General features: G+C 51.9%; 1 long non-coding RNA gene across 1 annotated transcript in view; it reads right to left on the bottom strand.

Annotated features, from left to right (window-relative positions):
* The window catches only part of LOC144093839 (uncharacterized), a 123,274-nt gene that overhangs the window by 23,878 nt on the left and 85,925 nt on the right, over nucleotides 1-13,471 (bottom strand). Inside the window, exon 5 of the long non-coding RNA XR_013306339.1 lies at nucleotides 10,889-10,972. This is a non-coding gene — a long non-coding RNA (uncharacterized LOC144093839). The remainder of the gene's footprint in view (nucleotides 1-10,888; nucleotides 10,973-13,471) is intronic.

The raw sequence follows: 13,471 nt of genomic DNA, 5'->3' as shown, positions 1-13,471 counted from the left end.
AAGTAAAAAAAGAAAGCACAACGAAGCTGGAGTGCCGTGATGCATAATTTGGCACCGCCTATAGCGGGGTTTGTGGCAGCGGTGATGACTTGTGACTGTTGCAATCGTGATGAATAACAAAGTAAGAGGGGGGGGGGGGGGGGGGTGATGTTCACGGGTATACAAGGGAACGGCGCGGAGTGTTCAGAGCGTCCGTTGACGGGACGTCCCTTGTTTGCAAGTCGGTGGCGACAAGCTTACGCTTTCGCTCTAAATGTCGATCGTCCCAGCGTGCGTTGTGTGTGCTGAAGGAGGATAAAAAAAAAGACAGAGAAAGTACGAGGCCGTCTATAAAGCGTGGACGCAGATAAAGCTGCAAGACAAGCATTAGGTGCAACGGACGCCTGCGCGAAGTGAGCAGACGCCGAAGTGCTTCCGTGCCGCTGTCTTTTGTTTTGTTGAATAGGCAGGTGCTCTTTCAGCAGTTCAGTACTAAGAAATAACGAGGTGCGTATGTTTGTTTTCAGCATAAACATAATATTTGAGCACATGGTGGCACGGACGCATTTGTTTACTCCACCTCGCTGTTTGCCGCCACCGAAGGCGAACTTATAGTTGGCGGAAGTGAATAACGGGGCGAGCAATCGAAGTATCGCTGAAGTTATAACTCTTCGTCACTGGTTCTAGCTTGCGTCACAATATTGCAGAGAAATATTCATTTCTTTTGTAAATCAATAAGCTAAGTGGAAATTACGAACAACAACAAAACGCGCGCACTTCATACGCAACCTCTGCTGTGCGGTAGGCGTGTAGGAGTTAACTGAGAAACAAGGAACAGCCTGGATCAAGGACAGTGCTCAATGCCGGCAACAGGATCGTGCTGGACCACGAGCAAATCAAGCATTAAATCACTGCATGCATTAGGCCGCGTCTCATTCTATGTCTCGTGTTCGTTAAGCGAGGTGATGAAGGGACTCCAGTCAACCAGCGGGGCGACAATGAATGAGGTGAAAAAAAGAAACGCAGCGCGCACATTCATTCATGAAATTCGCGCGAATACCATGCTGACATTGACCGGATAAGAAAAAGTGATGCCGAGGCTTTTAGTTGTGCTGAATCTCACGAGTGAAGAGACGACAGCGACAGCACTCATAGCCCTCCCCCCACCTTTCTCCCTCTCTCTTCTGGGTCACGTAACATTAAGTCAGCGGCGCAAACGGACACTTCCCGGATAAAAAACCTTTACTGCACTGGTGAGAAGCTTTTCGCGGGACGAACGTCGCAAAGTTTAGTTATTGACGCCAACGCCACTCCAGAACTGCAGAAAACCTGCGTGACGTATAGCCGAAAATGTAAAGTAAGACGTGCTTCAGGCACACTTCTTGCTGCATCATGTTCCACATTAAAAGATCTACACTCTGAACAGAAAGGAGTAAAAATGAAGCAAACTGGAGTAAACGCACTCCTTTTCAGAAGTGAATGCACTAGAGGACTGTTCACTCTCTTTTTACTCCCATATGGGTGCATTCGTGTTTAGGGTGGACCACGTGCAGCTTATTTAAAACCTGTTGTATCGACCTCTCAACGCAGACAGTGCCCGTGACACGAGCTCTCCGAAATCTCCATTCCCCGGCGTCTTCGCATCCATCGTGTTACCCGCTACACTTATAACTACCCACCCTCCCCGCTCTCTCTTTCCGAATCGGCCGCGATTAGAGTCGATGGGATTCGCAACAGCTCCTTTTTTTTTTTCTTCCCCCCATCGTTTAGTTACGCGCGGTTCAAACGATCGCGAGCATCTCTTTCGAGTGGCGGGAACCGCCCCCACGTGCGCGAATTTTCTGCTGCCCATACGTGGTTAATATTCTATTCTCGGCCGCGTGTCTCAGCGCCTGCGCGGAGCGTGCGGCTCGATTCCCACTGGCAGCAAACGCGCCTCCGCCGTTTTTTTTTTCTCTCTCTCTTCCTATTCCTGTGCTTTTTCTTTTCATCTTCTTTCACTTGTGCCGCGCAGCTCTCTTTTCGCCTCTTTGTCGCTGAATGAATAATGAATGGCTTCGCGGAGACGACGGCCGACGAAAGCGAACGTTATGGGACACGACGGCCAGACAGCGGGCCATAAATTTATTGATCGTGGGTGTGTATCCTTCTCTACGGGACAGTACCCGGGAGGGGCGGGCGGTTGAGAAGAGAGTCGCGAAGCGTATTGGGAGAGGGAAACAAAGCGATAGAAAGAGAGATTAGGCAGTGGTGGTCCCCGATGAGACTCCGCGTGCAGAAGCGTGATCACAGACACCAACTGCCGATACAAGCTCACAGGCTGGAGCCTCGACTCTGGTTAGTTCGGCAGCTATATAGTTGGTCCACTACTACCAGACTTCGATATACGGCAGGACAGGCTTCAAGCAAAGTACATATAGTGGAGAGCTATATACGGCCAAAAAGATCAGAGAGATGTATACCTTTTTACTGCGCGGCTCGAGTCTGCTTCGCCGCATTTCATGTACAGTAAGATTACACCCGCGTCATTTGTCTCGTCGTAGGTCACTTCAGCCGGCGATTTCATCACTGGCGTCTAAGTGGCGCACCATCAAAGAGGCAACGAAAAATAGAATAAGGGTCAGAAATGAGGCAGCGGTAGCAGGAGAGTTGTGGAAGACTATATGATGGGAGATGACGCAGGTACGATAGCATGATATCAGGAGCTTTTGCCGCATAGCAGCCGTGTCATGTAGAAAAGCTAGCTTCGAATGAGCACACTCGATCAGATCACCACTGCTTCCCTATGTGGAGAAATCGATGCGAACGGAGGTGGGAACTGATGCAACGAACACAGCTGCATGCTCTTTGAAAACCGTGCGAACTTCAGTGGTTATGTGTGAAGACATAAACCACCTTCGACAGATCTAAACTTCCAAGTGTCCTCTTTCAAGAGCAACACCTGTTCTTTGGTTCGTTTTAACTAACAGCACGTCTCGTTACTCTAGTTCCTTATTCATGAGTTCTTGGCGCCCCTCGAGGACACGCGAGGTCGTCAGCTAAACTTTACGGGACACTGCAGGTAAACGAAGAAAGGAAAACTTAACTTCCACGAGAGTGGCCAAGCAGGCAGTCTATCGGGCAACGGGAGTAACTTCAGCACATCCCTTCCAGGCTATACAGAATCTACGAAGCAAAACAAATGGAAGCACTAAATATAGGGTTGTGCAGCTAAAAGAAATCAAACAAAAATAAAATAAGAAATCAAAATGAAACGAAGCCCGAAGGTGCCGTCGCAATCTCTGCCTATACATTTCACACGTCGTCCCACACAAACACACCTGGCACCCACGCAGACTCACCGAGCAAGGTGAAACACTTTAGGAAAGGAGGAGCAAGTTGAGGAAGGAGGTTGTTATGAAAGCCAGCGATGCGCACTTAAGCCAGGAGAGGGGGCCCGTAGCCGAGGAAAAACCGAGCAAGGAAGAGAACACCGAAAGGTTGCGGCACGTAACAGAAAGAAAATAAAGAAAGAGCACGGAAAGATGCTACACCGGCACACAATTAACGTCATTTCAACAGTCAATATAGCCTCAACAAACTCTATGCACAATTAAGCAGGCATTCTGACAGTAGAGCAATACCATTTGGAAGTGGAGAGTTTCGTGCAATATTAAAAAAGAAAAGTATTCTTGAGGTAAACTCTGAGCACTAGCTCGCTCAGAAAAGAAAATATTCACACGCACATCTGCGGCTGCGGGCATCCAAAAAGGCTGCGTACTGCACTTAGCGCCCGCGAACCCAGATTGAGAGAGAAGGCAAGGATGAAAGAAAGGAAGACCACACAGGCTCGAACAAAAGCCCGCGCGCGCGAAAACACTAGGCGCGAATTGCCGACTTCCTCCCCGGTGTGGCCACCGCCGCGGCGCGCTTCGGCAACGGCTGGCGCACGGGCGCATTGGCGCTCAACCCTGAAGCGCATCGAAGCAGCAAGGCCGCCGACGTGGCCGCCGGTCGGAGAGCGGCTTCCTGCCGCGGGACATGGTTCGGGGGCGGTTCCCCCCTCCGGCGCCATTCGACCGCTGGCGGAGCGCTTTTAAAGCCCAGAGGGATTCTTCACGCACGTGTACAGCCCTTGCCGTAGTATACACTCCGGCGCCTTAATGCGCACTTTGGCCCAGAGCCGCGCCGGCCGCGTTAGACACGCTGAAGGAATCTCCTTTACGCCGCCGCGCCTGAGTCACCTTCATCGATACCTATAGTCAAATGAGATGGCGGGTTTCGGTCTACTCGAAAGTGTAAATACAAGTCCCCTTAGCATTGAGAACACACACACACACACACACACGCGCGCACACACACACACACACACACACACACACACACACACACACACACACACACACACACACACACACACACACACACACACACACACACACACACACACACACACACACACACACACACACACACACACACACACACACACACACACACACACACACACACACACACACACACCACGCACGCACACACACACACGTACACACGCACGCGCATTATACGTGTGTCGCTTGTTCGGTTCTAAGAACCTTAGCGAGCGGCCATCCAGCTTTTTCCCAGCATGACCGGAATGTTTTGCATCTTGCATTGACTGTGAGGAGTCAAGTATACGCCCTAAATATACCTCCTGAGTGACATTTATTCATGGTGATGATCCGATTGTGAGGACCTCAAGAGCAGCGTGACCAAACGACGCTATGACTAATGTAAATTGTGGGGTTTAATGTCCCGAAGCGACATATATAGGCTTTGAGGGACGCGGTAATGGAGGGCTCCGGATTAATTTAGACCACTAGGGGTGCTTTAACGTGTGCGGACATCTCACAGCACACGGACATTTTTGTATTTCGCCTCCACCGAGATAGTGCCGCCGCGGCCGATATCGAACCCACGACGTTGAGATCAGCAGCCGAACGCCAAAGCAATGTGTCACCGTGGTGGGTTCCGTCAGTAATATATCGGACCGCACAGAGACACTGATGTGAAGTTAACGTTAGATAAAAATCAAACAAAGGGTGTGGTATATAAGGCCAGGAATCTAAAAAAATATTAATAAACAGTTTGGCAGAAAAAAGTGAGAAAAAATACCCGCCGCGGTGGCTGAGTGGTTAGAGCGCTCGGCTACTTATCCGGAGTACCCGGTTTCGAACCCGAAAGCGGCGGCCGCGTTTCGATGGAGGCGAAACGCAAAGGTGCCCGTGTGGTGTGCGATGCCAGTGCACGTTAAAGATCCCCAGGTGGTCGAAATTATTCCGGGGCCCTCCATTACAGCACCTCTCTTCCTTTCTTCTTTCACTCCGTTCTTAATCCCTACCCTCACGGCGCGGTTCAGGTGTCCGCCGAGATGTGACAGATACTGCGCCATTTCCTGTGCCAACAACCAATTTTCTAGTTTTTTATCTCCGCACAATTTGTAAAACCTGTAGCTTTGCTAGCTGACGAACTTCTTAGACAAATATGTTACCGCGACTCGGGCGACACAGGAGACTTGCTGCAGTGTGCAAGTTCAAGTTGTTGAGTTCATCTCTGGATATACATTTTTTTTTTCTAAGACCTGCCCCTTTGAGAACGTGCACCCGGCAGTCGGCACTGATCTCGGGCGTCGCGCTCCTAAAAGTCCCTCCAGACGCGACCTCGCCGACGACAATGAGCGCAGCTGCACACGCCTCTTCTCCGTCACACACCGGGAGCGGACGCGACGGGGCGCCGATCACGTCGTGACGCCGTCCTTCGCCAGACGCAGCCCAGCCGTGAACCGAGCCGAGCGGCGGCGGCGGCATTTTCCAAAGCGCCGCTGCAGCTCCTCCCACTGGCGTCCTTGGTCCGCGCTCGTCCAGAAAGCCAAGAAAACAAAAGCTGCAGCGGCGAGCCAGGTTGGCTCAAGGGGACCCTCAGGTGGCTGCTGGCACGGCCGCTGACTTCGCGGCGGCGGAGGGAACCGGTGCAGCCATACAACAGCGCCATTGAGCGAGGCTGCGAACGCCAAGGAGCTGCTCTCACGCCGTACACAGGACCTCCACCTCCTCCTTTCTCTCTCTCTTCCTCTCCGACCTCCTCCTGAATGTAGTTCTTTTAGCGCCGAAGCCCCGCCTTGTAAAGCTCGCTTTGCACTCAGCACTGTCTGCGTGCTTCGCGCACTGAGAAAAAAAAAATCAATGAAATAAATGATGCATCGCAGAGGAGACGAGAAAACAAGCTTTGCCTCCGGTCTATATAGGAGGAGAGCACGGCTCGCGAGAGAAAATTCGGGGAATAATTTGCGGTTTCTCGCCGCCGTTCGCGGTGGCTCAGCTTTTGAGAGAAACAGGCGGAAAATTGAGATTTCAAATGAGCCGAGGTGTTTGTTGCTGCAGTTCGTGTACTGCGGGGGGTGGGTTGACCCCCCCCCCCCGCCCCCGACAACGGGGCGCTACGTGTAGTCAAAGGCGATGGGAGTCAAGGAGGTCGGAGGAAAGCGCAACGCGTGAAGCGGTGGGTGTAGTAGGGCTGATGATGATGATTGATGATGATGAATGGCGGTAGCATAAATTATCGCCTAAGTCGGTTAATGGCTGAGGTCGTCGCTCGGTATATTTGTACACGCGGGCACGGAAAGGATTGACAATGTATGCATTGTGAAGCGCGGGACCTGCTGCTGCTTGAAATATGAAGGTGACCTACAGCAAGATAACGCGGTTAAACAGTTCGCGCCTTTGAGATAGAATACCATTCCTCAAAGTCACTGGCCGTTTGAAAAGTAACCTGCAGTGGGATAATCTATCATGTGTGACAGAAAAAGGAGCCGCCTGCCACTTGCATTAGGGGCGCTCCCTAATGCAAGAACTCCGATCCCAGAACGATTAAACGTACAGTGTTAGGGGCAAACACTGGGTCGGTAACATGCACGAACCAATATTGGCCCGTAAGGTTGTGCCAGCTGGTACTGACATAACAAGCATAGTTGGCGCAATATTCGCACAATTGGGGCCAACATTGGCCCACATTTTGAATGCAGGTCCAAAAGACTCGCACTCATGCGATGAATCAGAGTGCGTGGGTGCAGCGACAACGGATGCGGCATAACGTCAAAGAACCCCGTTCCTGTAGTTCTGATCCAGTCGTCCGCCGGTTGATACACTGCACACGCACCCTCGCAGTTCCCAAAGCGCGCCAAAATCGTCGGCGTGGAGAACCGTGCTGCCGGGCAGACACTCCCAACAAAGAAGAAACCCAAAGCACCGGAGGGAGCTCGCACCCAGCAGCAGCAAGCAGACACGGGCAGTTTTTTTTTCCACCCCAAAGCGCGTTGAAACACAGCGGCCTATTTCCAACGGGTCTTCCCCTGCCACCGCCCTCCTGTTCTCCACACCCGAGAAACAGGCGGCAAACGAAGCTCCAGCCGAACACCAAACTGGCTTCGAAAAAGCGCCTCCATTCTGCCATTTTTCTTCCTGAACAACAAAGCGGCGGCGCCGTCGTCATATTTTATTCCGACTCGAAGCTCTTCTGCACGGCTTTTTCTCATTCTCTCCCCCCCCCCCCCCCCCCCCCCTCCAACCTTCGAGTGAACGCAAGTGTGCTGCAGTGAGGAGCTCGCAGTGATGCCACCTCGCGCCCCGCACTCCCACCTCCCACCCCCTCCTCCGTCTTCCTCTACAACTCGCGCGAGCATCCCCGGCGCCGTCTCTCCCGCCGGCGCTTTGTTTCGCGCCGAGCTGAAAACAGAGCGCTCTCCCTGTTGTCTTGTTTTCGAGAGGCCTCCTCCGCCGCTTACTCGAGGGCGAGACGCGCCCTCCGCGTTTTTCATTGTCACCGCCGCCTCCGCAGAGGTGTGTGCGCGAGAGCGCGTCAGTTAGGGGGCGCTGCGCATTCATCTTCATTCCGTTTCGCGTCTCCGCGTTACGTCAGCACCGGCTTGACTCCCGACGCCGGGAGCGCGACGCGGGGCGCGTCCCGATGCGAGCTTCGCGAGCATGCAGACAGGGAAATCAGAGGACGAGCGAAAAAGAGGCGCGGTTCTAACGAGTGCAGCGCGCGGCCTGTCACAGTTTTGCACTTTTGGCTTTTAGGGTAGATCTAGGGGGATACCTTGATGACGGCATGCTGATGAATCAGCGTATGTATGCCAAACCTTATCGCGAGCAGATATTAGGCATAAGAATGAATTGTTTTTGAGTACGGGACGATGAGTCGAGCGAAAATGACCGTTGCATAACTGAATCATCCAATGGAAACTTAAGTTTTATAAGCGTTTAATTGGGAAAAGCTGTCGTGTCACGTGGCACAAGATCGAGGGAGAACACTCACAACAAGGCTACATGCATCATTGCACGACAGCGTCGTATACTTTATAACCTCAACATGCCATGCGACACGTCGGTTCTAAGTAGTTTCGCACGGTAGACTTCACGTCGAAGGTAACATGCGCTAAAATAGAGCTTTATTAAAATTGGCGTGAAAACTTCCCCATATCTTCCAAAGGTGCGGGATTAAGCTACGCTTCATAGATATCTACGCTGAGTTCACAGGTATAAGCAAACAAAAAAAAAACTAAACGCACCGCTTATACATACACCGACCGAAAAACGTTAAAGTTTGTCGCTAAGTCCCTTTGCGACGGTGACTCACAACCGCTGCACGCAGAGGATATTAGCCAAGTCTCCTCTTGCCTTTTAAAGCTTCCTCCATAGCCGAGTACGTTTCCCTCCCCAACCTCTGCCCCAGAAGCGCTCGAGCAGGAGCCAAGGGAGCGTGCGCAAAAAGGCGTGCATCCTCACGGCCGGCAGCAAAACGGCGCGAAGCCCGCGCTCTCCCAGAGAGGGCACATGCCGCCACAGTACAGACATGCCGCGCAGCTGCTGTCCGGCGCAGTCTCTTCGGAAGTCGCGGAGCGCGCGTTCAAGGAACCGGCTTCACGCTTCGCAGAGCACCGGCCTCGCGGACGAATCGTCCAGGAACTCGTAATCAAGCGCCGACCAGACTTTCTCCCCGGCCACCCCAGCGGCCCCGTCTGTTCTAACCCAGCGGTTGTCCACGCCGGGGTCGAAAACAGCGCGCACACCAGCAGAGCCGCACAGGCAGTGCACAGCGCGGCAGAGAGCGAAGCTCCGTGTTCGAGTCGACGCCCGGCGCGTTCGCCGACGCGGGAGCCAGCCAGCACAGAATGGAGCGGGGGGGGGGGGGGGGGTGAGTAGAGAGCTGCTCCCCCGCGGCCACCACCGCCGCTACATCGAGGCCCGAGGTCGAAGCCACGCCCGAGCCCGCAATCGCTCTCTTCCCGGCCAACGAACGAACTAGAGAACGGAAGGGACGGTACGAGGGGGACGGAGGGGGCAGGAAGCTTTGCGCGCTCCAGCGCTGCGCTGCTCCGTGGTGTGCGAAGGGCGCGGATTTGCGGCCTGTCAGAGCCTTAACCGCCGCTAAAGGCTCCGCAATCCTTGGGCTTACGGACTTACTTCATAAGGCTACAACTTCCACCCCGCTATCTGTGCCTCTCCCAAAGGCATGCCTCCCGCCGATTCACCTCCCGCCACCCCCTCCACCCCCCGTTTCTTCCAACACGTAGAAGCAGCGCGGGCGTCGTCATCGTCGGCCGTGCTGCACGGAGCGGGGACCGGGTGCTGCCAGAAAGGGAGCGTGCTCTTTCCGTGCCGTACCGTCGGAGCACGGCAGCGATCCTATCTGAGCGTTGCGCGCAGTCAGCGTGCGTGGGGTGCAGCGGAATCGGCGGAGGGGATACGTGGCGCGCGCCCCTCCGAATGCACACAGAGTTAATTGGAACGCTCGCGTACGCGCCGCGGTGAAAGCATAGCTGCGCCCGCTGCTACTCGCGGTTGAGATTGGAAGGGAGCCGCTGCCCACGGGGCACGGAAACGGGCCACGCCGTGCACTCCGGAACCCCTTCTGTGCACAGCTCCTCCCTTGTCCAGCGCGTCGACAGAAGGACGACTGTTATTACGTGCCGAAGCGCATTCATGAAGCCGCGTGCACAGATTAGATACCTATCGTCATTGAGCCCCATTCGAATGTTTCGTGACTGGGCACTGAAGTGACTAGGAGGCCCTTTTTCACTTTCGGGAGCTCATGCCGTGTTACTGGTTGAGTATGTTCAATACAAGTATAGTGTATACCGTGTTGTGCGGGTGATCTAAGTTAATCCAGAGCCCCTCTACTCGGCTTCCCTCATAGTATATGTGTCGTTTCGGGACATTACCCCCCCCCCCCCCCCCCCATGATTATTACAGGCCAAATGTTTATGGGAATCAAGCACTATGTATGTAGGGTCTGAATGAAAAGATTTATTTATTCAGGGTGAAGGCATCACATCCAGCAGTCGTAATGGCATGCTGCAGGCAAACTTCATCCACTTTTAGTTATTATTAGCGCACCAGTGTCGCGCTTTTCTTTTATATTATCTTTTCTTTTTTGCGTTTTTTAAACCAAGAGAATTTGCAATATTTTCGAGAATCGCACCATCACTCACGCTCTTCCTCTTTATCAGCACCTCAGCCTCCACATTTTCATCGACGTTGCTAATTATACCTGTTTCAACTAGTCTGGATGTTTCCAGATCGCTTCAACTAAAACATTTCGCTTGTACCTATAAGGGGAAAAAAATTGTTACAGCTTAGAATATTTATGACAACCACGTGTGATATCAGTAGCCACAAATATGTGTGCGTATCGTCAATGGAAGTTAAAGAAAAAGCGGTAACGCAAGATCTTAACGACAAAGGTGAGAATATGATTGCCATTAGTTCAACCTATATTTTACTCTTAGCCAAGTGCGGTTATGCTCTTGTCTGGGAGCCTCCTAACGTGTGCTTAGTATGTATTTGTCCAAGGCCCCATATCTGTTAGCAGCATTTTTGGCGTGAACACTCACCAGAACTTCAACCTTATACTGCTCTCCGGAAGGGGAACGAGTCTGGGAGGCTCCGGCTTCAGCGATGGGTTTTCGCTAAATGTCCTGCAAAATCAAAAAGAGTTCGCATGTGAGGTCACTGAATGTTGTCAGAACAAAGACATGACAAACACCGTCGCGAAGACTTTCTCGGTAGTAGACTGTGCTGTCATAACCTGTAACAAGTTTCACTACATTTCGATCAAAGCATACGAACATTGAGTAAACCATGCCATTTTTTCATAAAATACGGTACATTCTGCTCTGCCGTTTGTGGTTGTTTGTTTATTGTTGCAACTATCATTAACATATGCAGTAACATGAAGGAATAATTGTAACCCTTTTGAATATACTGCGAAAAACCTGACAGGGTGCTTTAAATTAAGCATTTTGGGGGGCAGTAAGACTCCGGCCAGGATACGCCCCAAAGCCTCATTACTGCCGACAACGGAAATGGAAACGAATAAAATGAAAAATGCTCTGAAAATACTGCATCGAGAACAGAGCATAAAACCAACTCCAATGCCAGCAAGAAATGAGCTGATTGTGCTCATATGGGACCGCCTGCCTGTTTTCACTGCATTCGCCAGTTTCCTCAACATCAGAAAGTGGTTCCGGGAAAGCGGGTACATGGGGGCGACAGTCCAGATTCGTTTGGTGTACTGTCCTCAAGCATTTTTTTTACAGGCACTTATCAATATGACTTTGAAATCAACACCAAACGCGACAAAATAGGATAAGCAGCTAAGTATATATGTACTAGACAGCGTGAAGTGCAGCACAACATAAAAGTCAAGAGGGGAGCTACTCGCCAGTAAGATAAAAAGAAAACACACAAAAAGGGAGCGCATATTAACAAAACGCTATGAGGGAATTAATGGAAGCCTTTTATATCAGTCAAGAGGCCAGTTGTGTCAGCAAAACGTCAGTCATTCTTTGTGACAAAGAGATAGCCTTTCTTGGTGGCATTTGAGCGTCGTATGCATCTCTGCCTCTTGTTTTATCGCTTTTAGTGTGACATGTCATGTACTTCGTCTATGTGATTTTTTCTTTATAAACACCAGGTGTTGCCTAATAAACTTTAGTTGAGAGTCAGCGCCCGTCCTGTGTCCTCCTTCATCTTGTCCTACGTTGTTCGCGCTGTTTTACTAAAGATGAGGATACAATTCGAGTTTCCTTATCGTAGCCATGAACACCACGCACGCATACCATCTTTGTGCTATCTTCATTGGTGTTCTGACGTAAAGATCGAATATTGACGAAATTATAACACCACCAGGACCGCATTCCGCGATGGGGTATGAAGCTCTACATCGCTTAAAAAATAAATAGCCGCGCATGCGCACTGGGAAAGCATGAGATGGCGCCATGTATACGTAGGACCACAATTGAAAAATTGACCGCACGTAACAAGCACCTCCAGTGAGCCGGACAGGCCTCAGGGTCACAGGCATTACAGAGGGGAGTGGGTTACATAGGATATAACAAAGAACGAATACAATGCAGCTAATGTTACTGGAACACAAATTCAACTTTCTCCTGAATATAAAAAGTTAGCTAGTGCACCGCGAAAAGGTAGGTTATCTTCAGTGCCTGCAATATCGGTGGGAAGGCGGTTCCATTCGACGGAAGTCCGGGGGAGGTGAGACTGGAAACAGGCGTTGTTGGTACGGAATTTTGCAATCCCGACCTTGTGACGATGATCAGTGCGACGGGAAATGTATTCGGGTGGTGCAGTGAAATCTTCATGCAGCGTGACGTGGTGTTATACCTTGTGAAAAAGAGTTTTCGACTTATTTTCCGGCTATATTGTAAGGATGGGAGGGAAAGGTGAGTTTTCATGGCTGTGATACTTACGGTACGGTTATAATTGGAAAGGATGAAGCGAACGGAATTATTACGGATAAGTTCGAGAAATTAGATGGACACGCATAATATACACGGGTGCACACCGCAACACAGCGTTATGAACCTCCCAAGCATAAGGCACAAACGTAGACGCAACCTCCAGGACATAAAAAAAGCAGCCTTCGTTTGACCCCGCGAAGCACCGCGCCTGAAGCGAACATCCCAGACGTTGTCCCGGCACGGAGACAAGCGAAGCCCGTTTTTTGAAAGATGGCCGGCCAATCAGCTACGCCCCGCAGGGGAGAAGAGGTGGTGTTCGAAGATGGGGCCGACGGCGCAGGCTCTGACGAGGAAGCTCCACCGGGCGGCCCACGTTTCTTTTTTTTTTTAATTCTTGTCACACCCGCAACACGGACGCGTCGCCCTCCCGCCAACCCTCCGGGATCTTCTCCGCCGCCGACGTCCCTCGAAGTGCGCGATGCAGCAGCCCGCACCCAGCGGGCCGGGCCGCGTCCAATGGGACTCCAAGCCGCCTGCATTCAGCGCCGGGATTAGCGGCGGTGGGTGGGTGCACCGCGCTGCCGTTGGGCTATTGATGAGAGCACGCACGCCCCCCTCTCCGATTTTGTTCGGTCAGAGGACGACAAGGCGGCTTAGAGCCGCGGGGCCGGCGACGGTGAGAGACACGCCGGAAGAGGCGCGCGCTCTCGCTCGCGA

The sequence above is a fragment of the Amblyomma americanum genome, chromosome 6 (assembly GCF_052857255.1).
Source record: "Amblyomma americanum isolate KBUSLIRL-KWMA chromosome 6, ASM5285725v1, whole genome shotgun sequence".
NCBI lineage: Eukaryota > Metazoa > Arthropoda > Arachnida > Ixodida > Ixodidae > Amblyomma > Amblyomma americanum.
Note: the sequence above shows the minus strand (reverse complement) of the source record. Positions and strands in the feature narration are given on the sequence as shown.